General features: G+C 43.3%; 1 pseudogene; it reads right to left on the bottom strand.

The window, feature by feature from the left end:
- Nucleotides 1-11,785: 11,785 nt before the first annotated feature.
- LOC134937510 (5S ribosomal RNA) lies at nt 11,786-11,904 on the bottom strand (annotated as a pseudogene).
- Between the last annotated feature and the right edge of the window lie 1,306 nt (nt 11,905-13,210).

Raw genomic sequence — 13,210 nt, 5'->3', positions numbered from 1 at the left:
TGAGTGTAAATTATGGTTATTGAGGTTAATAATACTATGGGATCAAAATGACCCCCAAATTCTATGATTTAAGCTGTTTTTGAGGGTTTTTTGTATAAAAAACACCCGAATCCAAAACACACCTGAAACCGACAAAAAAATTTCAGGGAGGTTTTGGCAAAACGCGTCCGAATCCAAAACACGTCCGCGGAACCGAATCCAAAACCAAAACACAAAACCCGAAAAATTTCCGGTGCACATCTCTAATATATATATATATATATATATATATATATATATATATATATTTCCATATGACCGGCACTCAGCTATAGCAAAGACATCCACCCCGGTGCCATCCGTGGTTGTGAACCGCAAATATGTAGGTTGATCGGCGGCACTCCTAGGGAATTTTCGTAAGGATAAATAATGACAGAGACTGCGCCCTGAATCACCAGTAACGTTTCAGCTTTATGTAGCTTTCGTCAGACCAAATGAATACAATACACTATACAAACATTTATACCCCCCCGCCTCACCTCGTGCCAATCGTTCCCAGCTGCACTGCACCGGCGGCGTTGGATGACGTACTGCATGTTCCGCTTTGAGTCAGAGTCCACACACCCCTTCTGCTCCGGTCACCTGACATCTCACCCTCTGTCATTCCCGGCCCGGCTCACAGTCGGGGGTGAATTCCGTCATCACGTTCTCCTCATGTGTTACGCTCCTCATCACAGCCGTGCAATGGTTACCTAGGAGACCATAACAAAAACATGTAACATCAACATAAGTGAAATTAACATACCCCTTCATACCAAATGGATCAAAACCATAGCTATGCCTATTCATTCTATTTGAAATGAACTTAATTCATAACTACATAATAATGACATGAATTGGACTATAATTGACCAATATATATACTCCCCTACGTATGCATAGTTATTTAGTACATCAGTAGGCAGTTAAACCTGTTCGGTCCTCGTTCAAAATATCCTCCACTATAACACATCTCAACAATCGAATTAGCCATACAATAATAAATTATAAGAATCACAATGTTCCTTATTTACAGAAAGCAATTTAATGATAGCTGTTCATTCAGTCCAGCTGGAGTCTGGGTGTTTAAGAAGTGTATCCACCTCGCTTCCCGTTGTAATAACAGCTTATCTCTATTGCCTCCTCTAATAGATTCTGGTTGTTGATCAATAATCTTGTATTTTAAACTCGCTAAATTATGCTTGTATTTAGCAAAATGTTTTGCCACAGGTTGAGATTGACTTTCTCCTCCTAAGGCTGCCCTGATGGCTGACCTGTGCATGGCCATTCTCTCCCGAAATTGTCTTATCGTTTTCCCTACGTAAAACAAACCGCAGGGACAACGAATAAAGTAGATTACATGGGTGTTCGTACAGGTCAGAATTTTGTTAATCTTAATGAACCTCCCTGTATGTGGATGTGAGAAACCTGGACCTACTTCCATGTAGCTACAAGTCGTGCAGCCCATGCACTTGTAGCATCCAGGTTTCTTACTGAGAAAAGTTTTGGGGGTTGCATTCTTATAGCCAGAAATATCATTGTGCACCACCCGATCTTTTATGTTTTTATTTCTAGTATAACTAGATAATAGAGATTTCTGTTTTAAGAAGGACAAGTCCCTATCGGTGGTTACTACTGGCCAACAATCTTTAACATGTTTCTTTACCGCACCACTTGCTGTAGACCATCTCTGTACAAATGGAATTCTATTTTGCATTGTCGTAGTTTGTGTAACCTTTTCTTCTAATAATTGTTTCCTATCCATGTCTAGTACCTTCTTTTTGGTCTGCATTAAATCAGACCAATCATACCCCCTAGAATTAAATCTGAGAGCCATCTCATGTATTTCCTTTTCTGTGTTTTCCACATTATCAGAGATTCTGTGGACTCTCAGAAATTGGGAATAGGGCAGACTATATTTAGTCGAAGGTGGATGGAAACTCGAGGCATGTAACAGTGTGTTTCTGTCTGTCGGTTTTTTAAACAAATTAGTGTGGATCTGTCCCTCGTTTAAAGAGATAGTTACATCCAAATAATTGACTTGTTGTGTACTGCTGTGGGCTGTGAACTTAATGTTCTCATCCATCTGATTAAATCTAGACAATGCAATTTCAAATTCATCTTGTGTTCCTGACCAAATCAAGAATAGGTCATCTATAAAGCGAACGAAAAATAATATTTTGTTCGCGATATCTGGATCAGAAAAAAATATACTTTTCTCAATTGCAAACATAAAACAGTTTGCAAATGCCGGTGAGGCACAACTGCCCATAGCACACCCTTGTTTCTGTTCAAACCATTTTCCATCAAATAAAAAATAATTTCGGGTTAGCGTGAGTTTAAGTAAATCAAGAAAAAACTGTAAATCTGGACCTGTGTATAGTGTACTTGTGGACAAAAGACCCTTGGCAGCCTCTACACCCCTCCCATGTGGGATGTTGGTGTAGAGGCTCACCACGTCCAGTGTGCACAAAACACTATTGGAGGGTAGCCTGGGTAAATTTTCCAATTTAACAATTAGAGATGTTGTGTCTTTAAGATACGTCGGTTGGGCTTGGATCACCGGCTGAAAATAATGATCTATGTATTTAGAGACCCCGTAATATACGGAGTCCCTTGCTGAAATGATAGGACGTCCCGGTGGCACCGTAGCATTCTTATGCACCTTGGGAATGGTGTAGAATACCGGTGCCACCGGGTGGTCCTGCCATAATGCTTCAGCTACAACTTTAGTAATAATACCATTACTGACCGCTTGTAATAACAGTTGATGTAATTCATCGTTATATTTATTAGTGGGATCCTTCCCTAACTGATTGTAAACAGTACTATCCAGTAATTGTCTATATGCTTCTGTTCTATATTGTTGTATATCCTGGATAATGATTCCCCCGCCCTTGTCCGCGGGGCGGATTACAATCTGTTGATCTTTACTCAGAGTATGTAATGCCTCTCTCTCGCCCTTTGTTAAATTATCAAAATGATGTTTCTGTGTTTTTACAGATTCCATAACCTTAGAATCCAATACACGGGCGAAACATTTGAGTGACGCATTGCTACTCTGGGGATCAAACTGAGACACAGGTTTAAGACTAGTAGGGAGATCACTCCCCACTACAGGATTTAAATTATGTGCAAAGTGTTCCTGTAAACGTAATCTTCTATTCACTTTATATGAATCTACTTTCCACTGAAAATCTTCAAAGGTAGAAACTGGGATGAATGATAGTCCCTTATTGAGAACCGACAGTTCATCTGGAGTCAACGTCCGTTGAGACAAATTGAAAACTATGTTGTGGTTTTCTTGGTTTTCGGTCCTTTCTTGGTGGAGTCTTTGATTTTGCTTGCCCCGCATTGTGCAACATCTTTTTTTGGGCCTAGCATGGCCCTTGTATTCACCCCTAAAGGGGGCTTAGCAGCACCTCGTTTGTTACTTGTGGTTTCACTCTCACTTTGTGATGTACCTTCACCACTTGAGGTATCCGCGTAACGGCCTCTCCGGGCTCTGTATTTGTTATACCGTTTAGGTTGCGAGCCTCCTTCAGGGTTGTTAACCCAGCTGTATACACGGCCTTCCAGATAATCCTTCTGGACCGTGTTCAGTTTCTGTCTTTTAAATTGCACAAGTTCCTGTTTATAGGCCTCCACTTGACTGGTCAATTTGTCAAACCACTTGTTGTCCACATCTGCCTTGAGTATGGTGGTATATTTCGTCTCAAATGTTGTCGTCATTTCTTTCAATAAATTCAACTCCCGTGTCGACTCTTCAATTACCAATAGGATCAAATCTAAACTACATTTGTTCAGTATTCCGATCCATTTACGGCAGAACTCAATGTTATGTCTACCAATAGTAGGAATGTTCCGGACTCTAAAACCGCGTGGTATTTGGCGGTTACGATGATAGTCTGATAAAGTGACACCGTGCATATAAAAATCAACCTGCTTTTTGTGCAGTCGTAGCAGCTTCACAAATAAAAGATCATTACTGTCCGTGCCACCAGCTGTAGCCAAGTCCTCTTTAAATCTGATGCTCTCCGCATCCGCATCTGAGAAGGACCAGGTTTCACATGCCGTGACGTCCAAATGGCGAAATCCACTAGTGTCAGAGGTATCCCCTGTTACTGACATCCTCACAGATGTGTAACCATAAAGTGCAAAAAACAAGTGTTGAAAGTGCAAGAGTTCTAGGACTGAAGGTATGAATAAGAAAAACTGCTGGTGCCTTGTCTAATCCGTTCCCAATTGTTCCTACATCTGCGTGTAGATCCTGGGAGCTCGGATAATTATATTTCCATATGACCGGCACTCAGCTATAGCAAAGACATCCACCCCGGTGCCATCCGTGGTTGTGAACCGCAAATATGTAGGTTGATCGGCGGCACTCCTAGGGAATTTTCGTAAGGATAAATAATGACAGAGACTGCGCCCTGAATCACCAGTAACGTTTCAGCTTTATGTAGCTTTCGTCAGACCAAATGAATACAATACACTATACAAACATTCGTTGTCCCTGCGGTTTGTTTTACGTAGGGAAAACGATAAGACAATTTCGGGAGAGAATGGCCATGCACAGGTCAGCCATCAGGGCAGCCTTAGGAGGAGAAAGTCAATCTCAACCTGTGGCAAAACATTTTGCTAAATACAAGCATAATTTAGCGAGTTTAAAATACAAGATTATTGATCAACAACCAGAATCTATTAGAGGAGGCAATAGAGATAAGCTGTTATTACAACGGGAAGCGAGGTGGATACACTTCTTAAACACCCAGACTCCAGCTGGACTGAATGAACAGCTATCATTAAATTGCTTTCTGTAAATAAGGAACATTGTGATTTTTATAATTTATTATTGTATGGCTAATTCGATTGTTGAGATGTGTTATAGTGGAGGATATTTTGAACGAGGACCGAACAGGTTTAACTGCCTACTGATGTACTAAATAACTATGCATACGTAGGGGAGTATATATATTGGTCAATTATAGTCCAATTCATGTCATTATTATGTAGTTATGAATTAAGTTCATTTCAAATAGAATGAATAGGCATAGCTATGGTTTTGATCCATTTGGTATGAAGGGGTATGTTAATTTCACTTATGTTGATGTTACATGTTTTTGTTATGGTCTCCTAGGTAACCATTGCACGGCTGTGATGAGGAGCGTAACACATGAGGAGAACGTGATGACGGAATTCACCCCCGACTGTGAGCCGGGCCGGGAATGACAGAGGGTGAGATGTCAGGTGACCGGAGCAGAAGGGGTGTGTGGACTCTGACTCAAAGCGGAACATGCAGTACGTCATCCAACGCCGCCGGTGCAGTGCAGCTGGGAACGATTGGCACGAGGTGAGGCGGGGGGGTATAAATGTTTGTATAGTGTATTGTATTCATTTGGTCTGACGAAAGCTACATAAAGCTGAAACGTTACTGGTGATTCAGGGCGCAGTCTCTGTCATTATTTATCCTTACGAAAATTCCCTAGGAGTGCCGCCGATCAACCTACATATATATATATATATATATATATATAAATGAGCATAGGTCCGGCACTCCTCGATTAATGAAACTGCTTTGCTGGTGCCCTCACATGTACTGCTTGTACAATAATATATTTACCACCGTGCGGCACTCAGCTTGCTGTAACAAAGACTCTGGAAACCAGATGTATTTCAACAACGTTTCAGTGCTCGCAAGCACTATCGTCAGGTTTATATAGTTCAAAAAAGCAAATTACATACCTTATATACCTATACACCTCATGCCGCACCTGGAGCCGAGGTGAACCCTCCTCCTTTCCGGCGGAACTTGATGACCTCATTCTCAAGTGACACCCATCACCATAGCAACAAGTAAACATGAAACAGTGGTTCTAAAATATATAACCGTACTTATAATAATATGGCAGGACATCTATCAAACATATATAAGCACCATATACATTTTAGAAGATTCTTCTCCTCCATCACTCATCTGTTAGGCCCAGAGTTTGCCCCTGCTGTGTCAGCCAAGGTTACCTGCCGTGGATTAGTGCATGTTCTGGACTGGGTGTAAGATCAGTTCTTTTCACACAGGGATCTCTCTCTTTCTCTCCCTCTGTCTCTCTTTTCTCCCCTCCTCTCTCCCTCCATCTCCCCCTCTCTCTCTCCTTCTCTTACTTCCTGGAGGTATGTGTGAAGTGGAGACCACCATGTGACAGTGCTGCAGGGGAGGCCGTGTCTGATTGTGTGAGCCATGTTTCTGTTATAGCCAGCAGATTGAGGTTGTTGGAGATGAAAAGGTCATGTGATACTTATAAGGATCACAGCTATTTAAATATAAATAAATTCATGGTTGCCTCTCAATCTTTAGATATGCAAACCAATTTAAATTGTATCTTATGTCTTGCAGGCTTACACGAGAATATTTTTTTTTGTTATTTATGCGTTATTTTAATATAGCACTTGCAATTTGATACAGAGTTTTCCAGGGAACATTTTCCAGCATACTGGAAATAGCTATCTATTTTTTGTTGTAGAGGCACAGGGAGACAAAGTGGCTTGTTCATGGTCACACAGAGCTTACAATGGGATTTGACCTAGGGTGTACAGGCAAATTGTTAGTATCATTGTTCATTAGTTGCATTTGACACCGCTTGACTACCCCTCCCTCCACACAATCTTCTGGCCAAACTCTTGCAATGCAGAGCCATACAGGGGTGGAACTGGTTGAAAGGTATGTGTGCAGGCACGTGTCTCTTATCTTTTCGGACAATGTTTGGATTTCAGCAAATTTCATATAATGCCAGAACCAGTTTGCTTGTTATCTCTTACACCCCATACACACTAGATGAGAAAGTAAAAGATCTTGCTCAGAAGGACCGATCTGAGCGAGATCTATTACAATCTCATCCAGTGTGTACACTCAATGTCGTTAACGCGCAACGTTGTTATTGAAAATTTCAGCAAGAACATGTGTTCACACAAACCCTCAAATAATAATAATAATAATAATAATAATAATAATAATAATAATGAAATGTATCAAAGCCTGACATTATATCCTTAGTAGTGGATTCTTGTTTCACAGGTTATTATCAGACATCAGTGGTTCCCACCATGGGGTGCCTTGGGACACTTGCTGAGGTGCCTTGGATTGGTGGTCCAGGACTACTAATGGTCAATGTAATAGGCACAGCTAGTGCTGGTGGCTGCCAATCATAAAATATGAGGACAAACAGAGGCAAATCTTTTTCCTCACCACATAACTGAACCTAAGGATGGCATATAAAGTAGAGATGAGCGCCTGAAATTTTTCGGGTTTTGTGTTTTGGTTTTGGGTTCGGTTCCGCGGCCGTGTTTTGGGTTCGACCGCGTTTTGGCAAAACCTCACCGAATTTTTTTTGTCGGATTCGGGTGTGTTTTGGATTCGGGTGTTTTTTTAAAAAAACACTAAAAAACAGCTTAAATCATAGAATTTGGGGGTCATTTTGATCCCATATTATTATTAACCTCAAAAACCATAATTTCCACTCATTTTCAGTCTATTCTGAATACCTCACACCTCACAATATTATTTTTAGTCCTAAAATTTGCACCAAGGTCGCTGGATGACTAAGCTAAGCGACACTAGTGGCCGACACAAACACCTGGCCCATCTAGGAGTGGCACTGCAGTGTCACGCAGGATGTCCCTTCCAAAAAACCCTCCCCAATCAGCACATGACGCAAAGAAAAAAAGAGGCGCAATGAGGTAGCTGACTGTGTGAGTAAGATAAGCGACCCTAGTGGCCGACACAAACACCGGGCCCATTTAGGAGTGGCACTGCAGTGTCACGCAGGATGTCCCTTCCAAAAAACCCTCCCCAATCAGCACATGACGCAAAGAAAAAAAGAGGCGCAATGAGGTAGCTGACTGTGTGAGTAAGATTAGCGACCCTAGTGGCCGACACAAACACCGGGCCCATTTAGGAGTGGCACTGCAGTGTCATGCAGGATGTCCCTTCCAAAAAACCCTCCCCAATCAGCACATGACGCAAAGAAAAAAAGAGGCGCAATGAGGTAGCTGACTGTGTGAGTAAGATTAGCGACCCTAGTGGCCGACACAAGCACCGGGCCCATTTAGGAGTGGCACTGCAGTGTCACGCAGGATGTCCCTTCCAAAAAACCCTCCCCAATCAGCACATGACGCAAAGAAAAAAAGAGGCGCAATGAGGTAGCTGACTGTGTGAGTAAGATTAGCGACCCTAGTGGCCGACACAAACACCGGGCCCATTTAGGAGTGGCACTGCAGTGTCACGCAGGATGTCCCTTCCAAAAAACCCTCCCCAAACAGCACATGACGCAAAGAAAAATAAAAGAAAAAAGAGGTGCAAGATGGAATTGTCCTTGGGCCCTCCCACCCACCCTTATGTTGTATAAACAAAACAGGACATGCACACTTTAACCAACCCATCATTTCAGTGACAGGGTCTGCCACACGACTGTGACTGATATGACGGGTTGGTTTGGACCCCCCCCAAAAAAGAAGCAATTAATCTCTCCTTGCACAAACTGGCTCTACAGAGGCAAGATGTCCACCTCATCATCACCCTCCGATATATCACCGTGTACATCCCCCTCCTCACAGATTATCAATTCGTCCCCACTGGAATCCACCATCTCAGCTCCCTGTGTACTTTGTGGAGGCATTTGCTGCTGGTCAATGTCTCCGCGGAGGAATTGATTATAATTCATTTTAATGAACATCATCTTCTCCACATTTTCTGGATGTAACCTCGTACGCCGATTGCTGACAAGGTGAGCGGCGGCACTAAACACTCTTTCGGAGTACACACTTGTGGGAGGGCAACTTAGGTAGAATAAAGCCAGTTTGTGCAATGGCCTCCAAATTGCCTCTTTTTCCTGCCAGTATAAGTATGGACTGTGTGACGTGCCTACTTGGATGCGGTCACTCATATAATCCTCCACCATTCTTTCAATGGTGAGAGAATCATATGCAGTGACAGTAGACGACATGTCCGTAATCGTTGTCAGGTCCTTCAGTCCGGACCAGATGTCAGCATCAGCAGTCGCTCCAGACTGCCCTGCATCACCGCCAGCGGGTGGGCTCGGAATTCTGAGCCTTTTCCTCGCACCCCCAGTTGCGGGAGAATGTGAAGGAGGAGATGTTGACAGGTCGCGTTCCGCTTGACTTGACAATTTTCTCACCAGCAGGTCTTTCAACCCCAGCAGACTTGTGTCTGCCGGAAAGAGAGATCCAAGGTAGGCTTTAAATCTAGGATCGAGCACGGTGGCCAAAATGTAGTGCTCTGATTTCAACAGATTGACCACCCGTGAATCCTTGTTAAGCGAATTAAGGGCTCCATCCACAAGTCCCACATGCCTAGCGGAATCGCTCCGTGTTAGCTCCTCCTTCAATGTCTCCAGCTTCTTCTGCAAAAGCCTGATGAGGGGAATGACCTGACTCAGGCTGGCAGTGTCTGAACTGACTTCACGTGTGGCAAGTTCAAAGGGCATCAGAACCTTGCACAACGTTGAAATCATTCTCCACTGCGCTTGAGACAGGTGCATTCCACCTCCTATATCGTGCTCAATTGTATAGGCTTGAATGGCCTTTTGCTGCTCCTCCAACCTCTGAAGCATATAGAGGGTTGAATTCCACCTCGTTACCACTTCTTGCTTCAGATGATGGCAGGGCAGGTTCAGTAGTTTTTGGTGGTGCTCCAGTCTTCTGTACGTGGTGCCTGTACGCCGAAAGTGTCCCGCAATTTTTCTGGCCACCGACAGCATCTCTTGCACGCCCCTGTCGTTTTTTAAATAATTCTGCACCACCAAATTCAAGGTATGTGCAAAACATGGGACGTGCTGGAATTTGCCCATATTTAATGCACACACAATATTGCTGGCGTTGTCCGATGCCACAAATCCACAGGAGAGTCCAATTGGGGTAAGCCATTCCGCGATGATCTTCCTCAGTTGCCGTAAGAGGTTTTCAGCTGTGTGCGTATTCTGGAAACCGGTGATACAAAGCGTAGCCTGCCTAGGAAAAAGTTGGCGTTTGCGAGATGCTGCTACTGGTGCCGCCGCTGCTGTTCTTGCGGCGGGAGTCCATACATCTACCCAGTGGGCTGTCACAGTCATATAGTCCTGACCCTGCCCTGCTCCACTTGTCCACATGTCCGTGGTTAAGTGGACATTGGGTACAACTGCATTTTTTAGGACACTGGTGAGTCTTTTTCTGACGTCCGTGTACATTCTCGGTATCGCCTGCCTAGAGAAGTGGAACCTAGATGGTATTTGGTAACGGGGGCACACTGCCTCAATAAATTGTCTAGTTCCCTGTGAACTAACGGCGGATACCGGACGCACGTCTAACACCAACATAGTTGTCAAGGCCTCAGTTATCCGCTTTGCAGCAGGATGACTGCTGTGATATTTCATCTTCCTCGCAAAGGACTGTTGAACAGTCAATTGCTTACTGGAAGTAGTACAAGTGGGCTTACGACTTCCCCTCTGGGATGACCATCGACTCCCAGCAGCAACAACAGCAGCGCCAGCAGCAGTAGGCGTTACACGCAAGGATGCATCGGAGGAATCCCAGGCAGGAGTGGACTCGTCAGAATTGCCAGTGACATTGCCTGCAGGACTATTGGCATTCCTGGGGAAGGAGGAAATTGACACTGAGGGAGTTGGTGGGGTGGTTTGCGTGAGCTTGGTTACAAGAGGAAGGGATTTACTGGTCAGTGGACTGCTTCCGCTGTCACCCAAAGTTTTTGAACTTGTCACTGACTTATTATGAATGCGCTGCAGGTGACGTATAAGGGAGGATGTTCCGAGGTGGTTAACGTCCTTACCCCTACTTATTACAGCTTGACAAAGGGAACACACGGCTTGACACCTGTTGTCCGCATTTCTGTTGAAATAGTTCCACACCGAAGAGCTGATTTATTTGGTATTTTCACCAGGCATGTCAACGGCCATATTCCTCCCACGGACAACAGGTGTCTCCCCGGGTGCCTGACTTAAACAAACCACCTCACCATCAGAATCCTCCTGGTCAATTTTCTCCCCAGTGCCAGCAACACCCATATCCTCCTCATCCTGGTGTACTTCAACACTGACATCTTCAATCTGACTGAAGAAAGAAGGGATTGGTGCCGCACAGGATGGTATAAAATTCTTTGGAATGGGCTCTTAAATAATTTGTCCCTTGTAGACCAACAGTGCAAATATTTTGAACTTGCCTGTATAGGTAAATAAGGTAATTGTTGGTGGTGCACCCAGAGTCAATGGTATATGGTGAGGTTGCGAAGAGAAAGAGAGACTCTTTGTTGGGGCACGCTTGAAAGACTAAAACTTAACTTTTAATACAAAATAGATTATAATATGGTACACCAAAACAAACACACATATAAAAATTAGCTAATAAAAATGACAGTGACACCTGAGGTGAAAATATTAGAGAGTAAGTTTGATTGTCACAGGATGATGGATAATCTGTTAGGTATTAAATGCATAAATGTTGCATATGTTGCAAACATGTTGAGATTTATAATCCTTATATAGTTACCTGTGAGAAAAATATATCCAACCTGGTAATGGTTTAATCTGCTACTTAGAAATTAGTGTCAAGGGAATACCAGAGATGGGAAAGCTAGTGCTTAAGACAAAAATGGACAAAAAATCAACAAAGCTCAATGGCTAGGAGAGAAGAAATATAAGGTGTGAAGATTGGTAATGATCAAAGGTTACTCCAAAACCTCCGTTTGTCACAAATACAGAGATATTTGTTACTACACCTGATATTCCCTAGCAGTCTCCCAAATAGGTACTAATCAGGCTATTCACTGCTTAGCTTCCAAGATCAGGCGAGGTTGGGCGTACCCAGTGAAATATGGTAGTAAAAACCCCTTGATTGTGAATACAATGGTATATGGTTATTGATGTATACCAAAGAAGTACTTCTATAGTTCACTATTGTGCCCAGTCCTATTGTTGCCTTAGAATTAACAAATGGACAGGATAACTGGCATCAAATTGTGAAAAGTACTGTAGAATAGTAGAGTCTAGGAAACTTGTAGGTACAGGTCCCGTCTTCTATTCTCTATTGTCAACCACATATCTCACATGGTAGAGAAGGGATCAAAGAGACGGGTTTCCTGTGCCCAGAAAAAATAGGAGTGAAATTACACAGATATCTTAAGCCCTGACGACAGTAAATGATAAGGAATTTAGGGTTCTTCACTGAGTGATTAATATTACTCAGATGGAATAGACAAATAGCAGATTACGCAAGGATTACACAGTCAATTGAAAAAGATTTCACATTATACGATACCAGTGGATGAGTGGGCTGAGCCGTGCACTGCTCAGCTCCACAGGACACAGACGGCCGTTTCACCGGATGGTGGCTTGTTCACTGTGTGAAGAAGTGGTGGAAGGCAAGGTATTTGAGTCAATAGTGGGAGTGGTCTAATTGGATGGACCAATAATAAGACAGGGGAAGGGGTGGAGGTAATGTTATATAACCTCCTCCATGTCAGTTCCTGTTTCAGGACCCGGAAGTGATATTATGTGACCTCAGTAAGCAGTCTCTAGATATCTTTATCTATTAGGACTTTATTTTGAGAAAAGTTTAATACAAATAAAGTTAAAAATTGCTGAGGTCAGTTATAATATAGTAGGTAGAGAATAGGAGGGTTATTGGAGTGATAACTTTAATGTGGACGCATCGTCAGACAAGTATGCGTCACTTCCGGTCGCGAAGGCCGGAAGTCGTGTAATGCCGTGATGAGGAGAGTTTGAATAGGTTAGTATATAAGTCTAACAAAGCCCACAATCGCAGGGAGTGCCTTACCCAGAGGGAAGATAAAAGAATGGTTATAGTATCATTGCCCATACCGGAATATGCCCCGCATGAATTGGCGTGGACACGTCGTCCGGCAGATATACGTCACTTCCGGTCATGACGACCGGAAGTCGTGTGGAGCCGTAATTTGAATAGTTAAATAAAGTTAGTTATAAGGCTAGCTATTACAGAGTGGGCCGGGTCACAGGGGTAAGTAACGGGGTGGCTGTGATGGCATAGCCTAGTGCGGAACGAGACCTAATTGTTAGGAAGTGATGTAGACGTAAAGTTACATCACTTCCTGTTGAGAAAATGTGCCGTGGAATTCGGCTTTGCGACCGGATATGACGAGGACGATGTCCTG

The sequence above is a fragment of the Pseudophryne corroboree genome, chromosome 6, assembly GCF_028390025.1.
Source record: "Pseudophryne corroboree isolate aPseCor3 chromosome 6, aPseCor3.hap2, whole genome shotgun sequence".
Taxonomy (NCBI): Eukaryota; Metazoa; Chordata; class Amphibia; order Anura; family Myobatrachidae; genus Pseudophryne; species Pseudophryne corroboree.
The sequence above is the reverse complement of the archived record's forward strand: the minus strand, read 5'-3'. Positions and strand labels throughout refer to the sequence as shown.